The 13,690-nt window shown below is 41.8% G+C and overlaps 1 protein-coding gene across 6 annotated transcripts in view; it reads left to right on the top strand.

Annotated features, from left to right (window-relative positions):
* The window catches only part of ADGRL2 (adhesion G protein-coupled receptor L2), a 389,045-nt gene that overhangs the window by 220,168 nt on the left and 155,187 nt on the right, over positions 1-13,690 (top strand). For 5 of the 6 annotated variants that reach the window (XM_058842493.1, XM_058842491.1, XM_058842496.1 and 2 more), the window contains exon 1: positions 11,422-11,557. The exons of the other annotated variant lie outside the window; for it this stretch is intronic. The gene's annotated coding sequence lies outside the window, so the exon portion shown is untranslated. Of the gene's footprint in view, positions 1-11,421; positions 11,558-13,690 lie in introns of those variants that run through there. 6 annotated transcript variants of the gene reach the window in all.

Genomic DNA, 13,690 nt, shown 5'->3' with positions numbered 1-13,690 from the left:
AATGTATGATTAAATTTTTATTAAAAGGTAATGCTCCTGTTTTAATGATGGTTAATTATATATAATTAAAATGAAAGGATTAATAATATTAAACATTTCATCAGAGGTAAAGATAAATATAAATACATATATTGTAGTATGACTTAATATATAACATTGAGCCTATATTATCTTCAATGCATTATGTAAAATAGCAAATTAATAAAATAATACATGAAATAATATTATATTCCAGGTACTTTGTAAAATAAGTGTCTGGTTCATTACTTCTATGTTCATAAAATCCATTTGATTTTTGGGGTGCAATATGCAAAGAGTAGTTGAAGTAATTTAAAAAATTCTCATGAGAAGTCCCTATTAAATAGATGCATACACTTCCTTGCTATGTCACCCTTCCCTGTGAAAAGTTAATTACAGTGCTAAATTACCTACATTTTTGACCTCAGAGTCACAGATTACAATTTGGAAATAGCCCATTTCTAGCTAACATTGAATCCATACATCTTTATAAGCTCAGCTTCTGATTTTCAGAATCTTTGAAACAGACCTTCAATATTCACACACAGGGTATTCCCCCTGCATTGCTTATATCTGACAGATCTAATCTCATTTTGACTCTTTTTAGAAACTTCAGTGTTTAGTGTCAAAACAACACAACTTGATTTCCATCCATAGATACATCCTGTTTTAAACAATAATATTGATTCCAGTTGTGATTTCTGCCATTAGATACAGTGAATCTGTATCTCCAGATGTAAAATGCTGTGAATACATAGAAACTCTGTCCCGTAAATGCTGTGCCTTAACATAGTATAATAAGCTGAGAAATGTGTTAGCTTTTTAAATAATTCCTTTAAACTCCTTAGTTTTAAATCACAGAGATGTTTTGGATTCTGCAAGCTGTAAGGAACTAGTATTTTTCTAACAAGATCTTAAGGCCCTCAGAAGAATTTTAAGGATTTTTTTATGAACCTCAGTATGCATTTTTTAGCTAGATTTTGGCATTGTTTCATTGTAACTCAAGTACAACTCAATCAGTTTATTTTATAATTAAAAGCAAGGAAATAGTAACAAAAATACATAATATATGGTTCTCGTGTTTATAATAGAAACATCCATAAAGAAAGAAACATGTTCTAACTCTTCTCATTACCCCAAAGGGAATTGCATCTTTAATCACACAAAGCACAACGGCTTTCTAATTTTGTTTAAAGTGTTTCAGTACTTACAAAAACCAGATCAGGTTATTGTAAATCTAGAGCAAATTAGAATCATTGGCCTCTGCTCAGCTGTATTCAAGAATACTATGTAAATCATAAATTTAATGGCATACTGAGACACACATCTGTTTCTATTTTGTAGAAGTTAATAATCTAACTTCAGAGTATTTAAACATTACTTTCATTAACTGGAAAATTGTGAAAAATAGAGACTGCTGTAAGTCACGTGCTGCAGCATTATGCTCAGGGAAATATAAAAACTGCAAGTCTGTACAGTAAAGCCTAAGGTCCTAAGAGATGTGCCATTGTCTGTTCTGTGACCTTGCAGCTCCTCTGTTTACCAGGGAAAACTTACACAAACAGAGCTTGCATTGCTAAGTAGAATCTGCACCTGCACGTAGTAGATTCCAGTTTGTATTTTTAGCAAATGCCTTTCATAACAAGGAATAGATAGTGCCTGAATTCCCTAAACTTATATAGATAATGACCTAATGGCTTTTCTTATAGTTAGCTTTCTAAATCCTGGTAGATAGTCTGCTGATCAATATACATATTGCAACTGATTTTAAAGATATTTTTGACATTAGAACTGATAAAAATGCTGTGCTGCATAAATCAATTCCCTGTACATACTTATTTTTACAAAACTTGCTTTTTGGTCTAGTGTGTACTCTGTCATATAACCTTCTTCATAATAAAGTTCTTACTGAAAAGTTTTAATTTATTAATATCTTACACTGTGTCACAAATGAGGCATCATGCACAATTTATGTAATTTGAAAAGAACCAATTGTGTGTGATTTGTTGGAGAAACACATCAGTATTTTCAACAATTTTTTGTTGTAAAGACAGCAGTTTTTATGTATAAAAATTACGTTACAAATATAATTTCTAACAGATTTTTTTCCCTTCAAATAATCTCTTTATTAAAAGACACCCAATCTTTGGGAAGTCAGATGCCACTTATGTGCTAAAATTACCTGCAGTAGTAGATGCTTTGACTTAAAGCTTAGGGTGCATAAAGCTGAATGGGATTTATGTAAATAACTGTATGAATATGTATCCCACCTTTTACCAGTGCTAATTTCAATGAACTGTATTTGAGAAGGAGTTATATTAATATATACAACTGATAGGAAATTTGCACATTAATTTTACAGTCAACAAAAATTCTGATGAAAGCAAATTAAACTGACATAGCCATATAAAGAAGCAACAGGAAGAGAAAACCAAAAAGCAAAACTGGGTACTGACATGGTGCAATGCAAATTTGGGGTTTATTCTTCAGTAATATTCAGTGCTTGCACATGCAGAAAATTCTGCCATTCCTGCGTAAATGCATATGGAGTTATCACTTTCCTTTCCAAGCGTGTCATAAAAGTTAAAGTGTCTTGTTTTAATGATACATTAAATGTAGTACTATGATTTACCAAATATAATACAAAAAGATCGTATTTTGGTGCTGAATAGTCAAGAAACAGAAGCCAGTGCTCACAGTGAGGAATAGCATCTTAATTAATTACTGAATACATTTTATTATTTACTATTAGCAGTAGTACTAAGCAGTCAATCGATGTTCCTCAAAACAGGAGCATGGTACTAATGTCATTCTTTGACTGCAGTGTTTTTAGGAAGGCGTAGCCATACCTTCAATCAGATTCAAGTCTATTTGTCAAAAACATTGAGGTCTGTCAAAAGTAAATGATCATTTAATTAAAGAAAAAAAAAGGTGGAATATCTTTGATCCCTATACTTAGTGATATTAATTCGCCATGCTGCAGGTGTTTGTAATATATAACAAATCATTACCGAAGCAGAGGCTTTTATAGGCGGTTTCAGTGAAGGAAAATGACTGTTCTTTACAGCTGCCAGAGTTACACCTGGCAATGTAACACAAGCACAACAAAATGTGAACTAGAAGATGTAAGCCTGGAAACAAATCTGGGTCTCCCTCTCCATGCTTTGCTCGTGTCACTGAGATGGATTGCAAAGCAAATCCTGTGCAAAGCTGATGGGGAGGGGAGGGAGACTGAATTTGCTGCTGTGTCTAGGCTCTCTGACCAATGATCCATGATGCATCTCTGGTATCTGCTCCAGAGGGAGCCAATCACATAACTTCGACCATTTCAATGGCAATCAGCAGCAAGAGGAAAAAATATAATCTTATAAAAAAATATAAGGTACCAAGTCCTTGTGTTAAACCACATAACAAAATCAAAGCAAGCATAACCAATCAAGTAAGGTTAAAGCACTTGCAGACTGGCATAAGGAACTGAGGGGAAGAACCAGATAACTGTATGTAAAGCACAACTAACATTACCTTGATTAAAGCTACCAATTGAAAATTCTAAATTAAAAATTAAACATTTGGTCTAACAGAATAGCACGTATTGAGACACGGGGAAAACAGCAAAAGGGAGCTGAGATACGCAAGTTTGGAAGCAAATATGGCTCTCATGCCGTGTCTTTTGGTAAGGGAAACTTGAAAGTTGCAATCATGAGGTGAGGAAGTCCCAGTGGGAGGTTCTTTTCTGTTCATGATTGATTGTGAGCACCCTGTTCTTTCCTGTTCATAACCTATTACCGTATCTCTTGACTTGATTATTATGACTATGGACCAGATTTTCATGTAGGCAATGTATAGAATTTCTGCAACTTGACTCCTAGAGAGAAACATGGAAAGAATTTAAGCCATTAAGTTTAAAGACTACTCTGCTTAAATGCTCCCTACCTGGGGAAGATGTCTCGGTTCAACAGGCACTTCCATGTTTTTTATATCAAATTTTCCTGCAGCTGTAATACTCATCATGCCAAATACTGCTTCAGTCAAGATAAACTGGACTGAGGAGCTCTGCACCTATATTATTGCTAAGATTCTGTGTAAAACAAAGCTGAGCAGTTAAAGGTGACAGTCAAACGCTAAGAGCATCTGACACCCATGAATGCAGTTAGTCTGCCTCTAAACCCAGCAGCAGTCATCTCTTTTCTTTTAAAATTGTAGCTTTATTCTACAACTAGCAGTTGGAGACTTGTCCAGTGTTTGAAACAGGGTCAGTTCTCTCCTCTTCTTGAAGGGTTTCAAATACACATTTCTTGCCAGCTAAACAATTCTCTAACCCACAACCTGACTGGAGATGGAAATATTCTCCACTCCTCCTGTTGAAGTCTTGCACCAGGCAGAAAATGATTCGTGATTCACTGGGCTAGAAAGTGAGAACACCAGAGGAAACATGACTCTGTAGCTTAATGATTTGAGCAATCAGCCGAAACGGGGAAACCTCAGTTCTGGTCGGTGGTCCAAGAATTTGATGCATGTTATCCCATAACTTCTCAAGAACGTAAATTTAATCTTACCCCCTATGCAGGCATCTAAATCTTTATGGGTTTGTAAAGCTGTGCACATCTCTTCAAATCTTGGTCTGTCCCATCAAGAATATGGATTTTAACAGTGCAGATTTAATGAGGGTAAGAAGATAAAAGCCTTCATGGATTCACATTTGCAAATTAAATGGTTTGCCTTTGAATTCTTTGTTTATCTGTTCTGCATTACCTTTCATTTTGTGTACAGAAGCAACAGAAGAGCAGCCAGAAACCTAAGTAACATGATACTTAAAAGCACTATGTAATAAATATAAGTTCTAGATTGGAGTCCAGTTGCAATTGGAATTTGATAAAGCAAATTATTGCCATTCTTTTATATTGAGCAGGAGGGTTGCAAGAGGTAAGAAGAGATGGTGAGAACATGCTGAGACCACCACACATGCCAGTCTGAGTCATGGGGTACTTCTCTCACTGCAAATTACAGAGATTGAGCAAAGTCATGGCAAATTGTATAATACAGTTGTGTAAGGGGGAGGACAAGAAGGAGCTCCCTGCCTGTCAGGCAAAATTACATTTATTTTAAATAGAAAAATCTATTTAATTTCTTAGTATTCTCTTGGGCTTCTCTCCTTAAAAAAACTAAAACAAAACATTTTTTGCTGCCCAAATGCAGAACGTGTGCCTATACAGATATAGCAGTTGGAGAAAAGGGAACTTAGAATGTGCAAACCTATTTGGAGAATTGGGATCTCATGACATATCTCTTTCCCCAAAAGCTCAGCACTACAGTTCCTTTCCTGGTATGATCATTTAAGCTTCAGTGCTGAGCTTTTCATATGAAAACAGGGAATTGTACTCATTTCTTTTTAAATGTGTCCTGCTATTTTACTCCTAACAGCTTAGTCTTGAAAACTCTTTGGCCTTTGTAAATGCCTGCAGCATAAATCTCTAAACTTTTTTTCACCAACATACATCCAAAATACCTGAATTAAAAAGGAATGTATTTCTTCAGTAACATTTTGCTCCACTGCTCCCCAAAATTTACCTCAGAGAATGGAGAGGTAACTGAAAAATACTGCATAAAAACTGCATCTAAATTCACTGGCAAAGATCACATTGATCTCTTCTAATTTATTAATATGAAACAAAAATTCTGTTTCAGAATATGAGTTAATATGGCATACACATGCTTTTGTTTCATAGCTGCATTTTCTCTGAAAATGGTTGTTTCTAATATTACTTAATTAAACAAAATTAAATTAATTTCTATGAAACAAGAAAAAACAGCTTTGTTGAATAAAATGATCTTCATTTTCTTGAAGCTATTTAAATTAAAAACATGCGTCTCTACAGTTGGAAAAAAACCATCCATGGTTAAAATGTTTGAAGCCCATCAATCTCTTTAACCACACAGCTAATGTGTTCCTTCTGTTTTCTTTGAATGAAATCACCATGAGTGGTTAGATGTTGATTTAACATAAAACAAGTGGAAATGGGTGTTTCCTTAGTCATGTGTAGAATTTATTTTTAAAAACAATTAGCAAGTGTTATGTGTAAGTCAATGATTTTGTCATTTCTTAAATAATGGTATAGATTATGAGTCATTAAAATTGATTACTGAAGTAAATTATGCAAAATGCAAATTCATATTATATTTATTTGTTAGGAACAGCTGCAGAATTCTCTTATTTTATTGATGGGTTTCATTTTTTTTCCCCAACTGACACTAAAATCAATTACTTAGTTTAAAAGACCGGTAATTGTCAAGATATATTTCCAAATTTTTAAGGCAATACATTCGATATTTCCTATTATGGGTCGTATCATTCACAGTTTATTTATTTAAATTTGCCTGCAAAATTAATTGGAGATTTTCCTAAATAAAACAAGTAAATTTTTTCTTTTCTGTTTTATGTTGAAATGGTAAAATTAATTAATGGTTTGTTACTTTTCCATGGGAAAAAAACCAAACCAACGAAGTCTTTACATCATAGCAATTAAACTGTGTCTTTATATCAGTGCACCAATTTTAGCTGATGTTAATGCATACATATATTTACTACCTCTTCTGTCAGTCTTTGCCAACATTACATCTAATTACAGGTTCATTGATACGTTATTCACAGGAGTACAGACAGATAAGAGGAAATGTCAGTCGCTAGTATTTAAAGTTCAGTCATAAAACTCCAGTAATAAAAAAGTAGGCTGCATAAAATCTGTGTAAACCATTACTCATGGGGGAACTGATACTTAGGGCAATACAAAATATTATTTATCAAGGTATTGAAACATTTCAAATTAACCTTTTTAAGAGTAGGCAGATATAAAATGCAATTCTATGACCAAGAAAAAAGAAAAAAAGAACAAGCTAGAGCAGCCTGTAAGATCATATTACAGACATCATAATTTGGCCAATTTTTGCCACAAGTTAAATCACCTTTTGCAGATGCATCTCTTTCAAGCATACAGCTGGCAGTTCAATCTTTTCCAGTTGTTACTGTCGATACATATTCCCTGGAAATGCTAATTGATACACAATTGTTGTGATTATTTTAAAATATATTTAAAATATTTAAAATAAATTTTTATTTATGTAAAAAATATTAAAAAAAAAATCATGGATTTGCTTTTAGTTTTCAATCATCCAGCAGATTCATGAAAGTAACTGGAGAGAATGCATACAGAATATACACTTTAACATGAAATGTTATAAATTTAACATTAGTTAAAGACTGGGGATAAAATATTGCAAATTATTTTGATAAAAATACAACATTTTTTCTTGTGTTTTCAAGCTAGATATTTTGCACTGTTGCAACAAGGCAAGAATTTAAGGAAAATCTACTTGTCTGTACTTATTTGTGGAGTCTATAGGGAATAAGATTCATATTTTATAGGGATATGTCAAAAAGCAAATAGTAGGAAGTCATAAGGGTGGAAAGGAACTTGTTATAATTCATTCTTACATATTAATATTCAAATCTGGCAATAATTGTGTCTGAGTAAAAACTAAAGGGTCAGATTTAAGTATGCCATGGGTACATGTGTGTACAATTTTTCTTTTAAAGAAACATATGCTGATTCATATGAAGTAAAATTAATCATTTGAATAATAGTATTATACTTGCCAAAATAATATACACCTCTGCCAGGTATTCTTATATCTTAATGCAGTTTTAATGAGGATTAATGGAAACATGTTTTTGAAACAAATGCTCAATGGTCTCTGCATTTTTAGCAATTGTTTAAAACTCAGTTTTACAGCTTGCCATTGTAAAAGAGTTGTAAAACTCCATCTCTGCATGTAGAAAGAAATATGATTCCAGAAGTTTTTGATGAAAAGAGGGAAAATGAACTTCAGTCCTACATTTGAATCCACATAGGTGAATTCACTTTGACTTCTGCAAATATTAGCACAAAGCCTAGTTCTGCAGTCTTTTCAATCTTTCTGTGGGCAGAAAAAAAATTAGAGAACCCAACAGACTTTTTTTTTTGTTGCAAACAGAAGAACTCTCTCTCATGTCCTCTCAAAGGAAAACCATCAACCCCAGATAATTCTTGTATTATTGACAGTTTTCTGGCTAAATCCTGTTCTCATCAACTAAGGAAATGTCTGTTAGCTCAGGGCTATCGGGAAGGAGGGAAGGAAGGAGGAAAGGAAGGAGGGAGGGAGGGAGGGAGGGAGGGAGGGAGGGAGGGAGGGAGGGAGGGAGGGAGGGAGGGAGGGAGGGAGGGAGGGAGGGAGGGAGGGAGGGAGGAAGGGAAGGAAGGGAAGGAAGGGAGGAAGGAAGGAAGGAAGGAAGGAAGGAAGGAAGGAAGGAAGGAAGGAAGGAAGGAAGGAAGGAAGGAAGGAAGGAAGGAAGGAAGGAAGGAAGGAAGGAAGGAAGGAAGGAAGGAAGGAAGGAAGGAAGGAAGGAAGGAAGGAAGGAAGGAAGGAAGGAAGGAAGGAAGGAAGGAAGGAAGGAAGGAAGGAAGGAAGGAAGGAAGGAAGGAAGGAAGGAAGGAAGGAAGGAAGGAAGGAAGGAAGGAAGGAAGGAAGGAAGGAAGGAAGGAAGGAAGGAAGGAACTAAAACTTTGGTAAAGTCATAGCAAGTCAATCCTTTCAATGAAAATCAGCTTCTAATTAAATACATTAAAATGACTGTATAATTTAATTCCATTAGAAATGCATAAGGGGTTATTTAGGGTTTATACAGGTGTTTATAAGGATAGCAAGAAAGGGCAATTGGCTATATTAAGAACACACCAAGAACTTAATAGAGACTGCTCTTTTGCTGTATGTTGTTCTCACAGAAACCCCTACTTTTAACTGTATATAGTAGATACAAAACTGTTACATAGATAGATAATCTGTCCTTCCATTCTGTTTGAGGCATTTGGCAGATTTAACCCAGTTGAAATCAGCCTCAGGAAGGTGAGCTGCTCACTATGGCAGAACACCTCCTTTGGTCCTAAAAGCTTGAGGTTGTTCTTCTACTCCCAGTCCGCTGGACAGACACCCTGAACTGAGGAAGGTCAGCATGGCTATGGCATGTCCGTATTTCAGTGACTTCTAGATATTCACCCCCAAGATTGTTGAAAGTTTTATGTAGTTTTGAAGAGTCCTGGATCAGTTCTATGGTTCTCACTACTCCATATTGCAAGGTCTTCAAGATCCAGTCTCTTTTTAACGTCATGTTTTTCTCAATATATGCTACGATTTCTAAACACTAATTGCGCAGGTATGCAAAGACATCAAAATGATTAAGTAAAAAAATAAATCATTACTATTAACAAAGGTAATGATTCTGATTCTCTGGTGTGGCGTGGCTGTTGTACTCTGGATTGTCAAAGTGCGTTGGACCTAAAGCAGTTGATCAAGCCCCAAGTGGTCCTGCCTAGTACATGCGATTTCGTGAGTCGAGGCAGTTGAGAGGATTTCATGTCAGCGCTGCTGCGAGGGAGGGGATGGCTAAAACCCCCAAACAAAGGGAGGGGGCAGAGAGGGCAGTTATCAGGTCAAGTCTGAGCTGCTTTGACCGCGGCTGTCGCTCCCTCTGGTCACCGCAGCCCCCGGCGGGCGCGGAGCTTGGGACGCGCGCACGGCCCTCGCTCCCCGCTGGCACCGGCCCTCGCTAATGCCCAGCTGCTTCTCCCTGACCTTGAGAGCTGGGAATTGTCCGTCTTGCACATCCTGAAAGGTCAGAGCGGATTCTCCGTATGTTGCGTCCCTACAGAGGAGAAACCCAAACCCTACAATCCCAGATCTGGTTTCCGAGAGCAGATTTTTGGGAGAATGCAACAACGCTACTGGACTGCGTTTTGCATCCGAGCACAGCAGTGAGTCAACTGAGTATCCTTTAAATCGTTTCCAAGTGCTGTTTACCCTGCCCTGACATGTTTTCCCTAACGCATCGCTGTGCCTCGGCGCGCCGTCCCTGCCGGGCAGAAGCCGGGCCATGTCAGTGCGAGGGAGCGAAGGAAAGGACCAGCGGAGCCGTGCAGGCGCTGGGGTGCCGGGGTCCCCCGTCCTCCCGGCCCGCCTGCCCTCTCTCGCCGCTCGCCCAGCCGGTGAACGATTTTTGGGTGATGCCGGGGAAGGGGAGGCGGGGGACAGGCGCTGCGGCGCGGAGAGCCGGCACGGCACGGCGAGCCCAGCCGGCCGGGCAGCGCCGCCCGAACCCCGCACCAGGCGGGGTGCGCGGCATCGCCGCGCGGTCGGGAACGGGCACGAAGGTGCGGCGGGGACGCCTCCGGCCGGCCGGCCTGCGCGCCTGCAGCCGCCGGGGAGGCAGAGGGAGGGGGCGGCGGCAGGGCCCAGGCCCCGGGCCCGGCCAGCGCCGGGGCCCGAGGCGCCGGGCAGAGGCGCCCAGCGGCTCCGCGGAGGCGGGCGAGCGGCCCCGCGGCGGTGCGCGCCCCTCGGCATCCGCGGCAGCGGCGCGGGCAGCGCCAGCGCTCAGCCGGTCTGCGCGGCCTCTGGTGCCGAGCGGCCGCTATTAGCCTTCAGCCCCCCCCACCAAATGAATGAAGGGCGGGGGGGGGAACTGAAAAAAGACAGGAAGGGAGAGATTTTTGTCCTTCGCCGATGCCGCTCTACGTGATAATATGTTTATATGATTAGCTGAGCCCAGGGGTGGGAGCGCAGGGAGAAGGGGTGGAGATTGGAGGGGGAGGAGGCTGGAGGTGACTCCAGTTCAGAGCCGGCGGAGAGTCCGTGTCAGGACTTGGCGCTCCCCAGCCGCAGACGGAGCGGTGCTCGAGCACGGAGAGGCTGCCATACATTCATTGGGATTTTTTTTTTTTTTTTGGTGTGTATGTATTGCGTTTTTCCCATTACCGCGCGCGTTACTCGCTCAGCGCCCGGCACCCGATCTCCAGTCGTTGGCGGGGCAGCAGCACAGGGAGGAAGAGGAGAAAATCCGAGGAAGGGCCGGCCCCGCACTCCGCCAGAGGCCAGAATGTCATCCCGGGAGATGTGAATCCGGTCGGTGCGAGCGACAGAGACACGGAGGAGGGGGTCCATTGTAACATTCGAGTTGTTCCCCGCTGCCCCAGCTGCTGGCATCGTCTCCTGATCGCCTCACAGAAGGGACTCCCGAGGCTGGGCACACACACTGCACTGCGCCCGTCCTCCTCTCCATTTCGGCTTTTTTTTTTTTTTTTTTTTTTTTTTTTTAATTGAATTTATTTCTCGTGTGCGTGCGTGCGGGAGCCTGGCTGCATCGCGCGTTTGCTGCGGAGCGGAGTGTGGGGAAGTGCAGGAAAATGTTGACTTAGACCCAGAAGACCCTCCCGGCCGGCTGCGTGGAGAAGAAGCCGCCCCTGTTCTGCGCTGCCCCAGCCCTCCGAGCCGCAGCGCCGGCTGCCGCCCGCTGCCGCCCCAGCCCACCGCCCGCCCGCCCGCTCCCGCGCCGCCGCCGGGGCCCCGGGACTAACTCCGCCGCGATCTCCCGCAGCCCCGCGCTCGCCGGGCTGACTCGGACCGCGGGTCCCGCCGGGGACACAGCCCCCGGCCCGCCTTCGGCTCCCAGACGTAGGTAAGCGGAGCCCCGCGCCGCAGCCTCGCCGCGCGTTCCCTGACTTCTGGACGTTCCCCTGCCGAGCCGCCGGCAGGGATGCACTTACTTTAGGGTCCGCCTCGCCTGCCGCTGCCGCGGGGCCGCGGCCGGCGGAACGATGCGCCCCTCGGTGAGCCCGCGGCTCTGGGCGCGGCGGCGCCGCCGCTCCGCACGGCCGCGCTCCCCCCGCGCGGAACGGCCGCGCTCCGCCGCCGCCCCCCCGCGCCCTGCGGAGGGACCTGCGGCAGCCGCGGCGGCAAAATGCTCCTGCCGGAGCCGTCCCGAGCCCCCGCCGCCGCCGCTGCCGCCCCGCCGCGGGGGCTGCGGGCTGGGGTCCGCCCGCCCAGCAGGCCCGGTGCTCCGCGCAGCGCGCAAAGTTCCATCCGTTCGCTAAATAATTACCTGTTGCGGGTTTATTTGTGGAACTCTGCCGAGCGCCCGGCTCCCAGCCCGTGCGAGGTGGGGGGTGGCTGTGGGAAGAAGAATTAAATTACCCTTTGTCGGCTGTGGGGTGAGAGCAACTTTTCCTTTCTTTTCTTCTTTTTTTTTTTTTTTTTTTTTTTTCCATTTTATTTCTATTTATTTTCACATGTAGAAATCTGGGGCCATCTGGAGACAGAAAACAGTGTGTCATGAGGCACCGTTGCTGTGTCTGGCTCTAAAAATAACATCTTGTTGTTAGTCTGCGCCGGCCCTGCTGGGATTTGAGCGCGGTTTGTCAGAAAGTAAAGAGCTCTGCTGGTGCTCAGGTGTGTTTTCTTTGCCCAGAAATGCCCCTGTGCGCGACGGAAGGAATCCTGCGGAACAAATGTTCTGCTGTTTGGTTTCCTCAGACGCCCCGGCTCCCTCCTTTTGTTGCTTGCCACGAAAAGAGGTGCCATTTCGCATCATTCTGCAGAAATTGTTTGAATTAATGCAAGTGTGAATTCTTACCGTTTGAAGGAGGGTATTAGCATATCAAAGGTTTCTTAGCTCCGGCTCAATTGAGAAAACTTCAGCTTGTCTTCCATTTGCTTCCAAGAAGAGGCCCAAAGGGCAGTGGGAATTGTAAAGGGGTAAAATGGGGAGGTGGATTTGGGTTATGTTTCTGAACTTTAGCTATTTTGCAATTATGCGAGTGAAAAACAAGGTCCCTCCGCTGCAGAGCCCTTGCGAGCGCTCGGACAATTACACTCTATTGATTAATGGTTTGTTCCGAGCAAAAAAAGTGACCTTTTATGACAGGCACTGTGGCGTGGTTTCTGATTCCTCCTCTCTGGGAGGGGGATTTAGAAAGCCCTTTCTCCCGCGCTCTGGGTATGGCCTACACGCTACTGCGTGGAGGGATGAATGGGGAAGACCTTCTAATTAGTTCAGAAAACAAATGAAATCTTGTAATAAAAGACCTCTCGGTTCCAGGCCTTTGAAACAAATATGCTTCCTTCCTTAATGGGTGGGTAGGCTGGAATAATAGATATTTTTATGGAGAGTTTTAAAAGAAGTTTTGATCACCACCGGCCATATGCTTCCATTTCCTTTTCATTTTAGAAAAAGTGAAAATGAGTAATTCTTGTAATCTCATTTAATCAGTGATACTGTGTTAACTAAGATAACCTAATTTGTGGTTAGTATTACCCTATAATAAATAATTTGAAACCTGCTATGGCAGGAGTGCTGTTTTGGTGGCTGTGTAGAACATTAATCTCATTGCAAGTTGTTTTATGAGACTACATGTTCATAGTTTTTTATTCTTTTGTTACTATTTTCTTGAGTTTGAATGGGGATGTGGCCTGGCCTACCCTTTTATTACCTTTGCAAATCAATATTCATAATCCAGCAACCCAAAAGCCAAGCAAAATCCAGTTATCCATCAATAAGTTGGGACCTTTTCCAGGGACCAGATGTTTCTTGGGAACTGTATTCTGGTTTATACCTCTGGCAAAAAAAGAACTTCCTAAATTTTCCTTGCCTATTGCTTCTTTCCAAACCTTTTACTTGAATGATACAGATACTCAAACATGTATTCTGTGTTTTTAAAAAGTTGCTTTAAGTCATTGATATGTAGCATTTGGTCTGTTGTGTGGGGGGTTTATTTGTTTGAGATATATATATATATATATATATATATATATT

This window comes from Poecile atricapillus, chromosome 7 (genome assembly GCF_030490865.1).
Source record: "Poecile atricapillus isolate bPoeAtr1 chromosome 7, bPoeAtr1.hap1, whole genome shotgun sequence".
NCBI lineage: Eukaryota > Metazoa > Chordata > Aves > Passeriformes > Paridae > Poecile > Poecile atricapillus.
The sequence above is the reverse complement of the archived record's forward strand: the minus strand, read 5'-3'. Positions and strand labels throughout refer to the sequence as shown.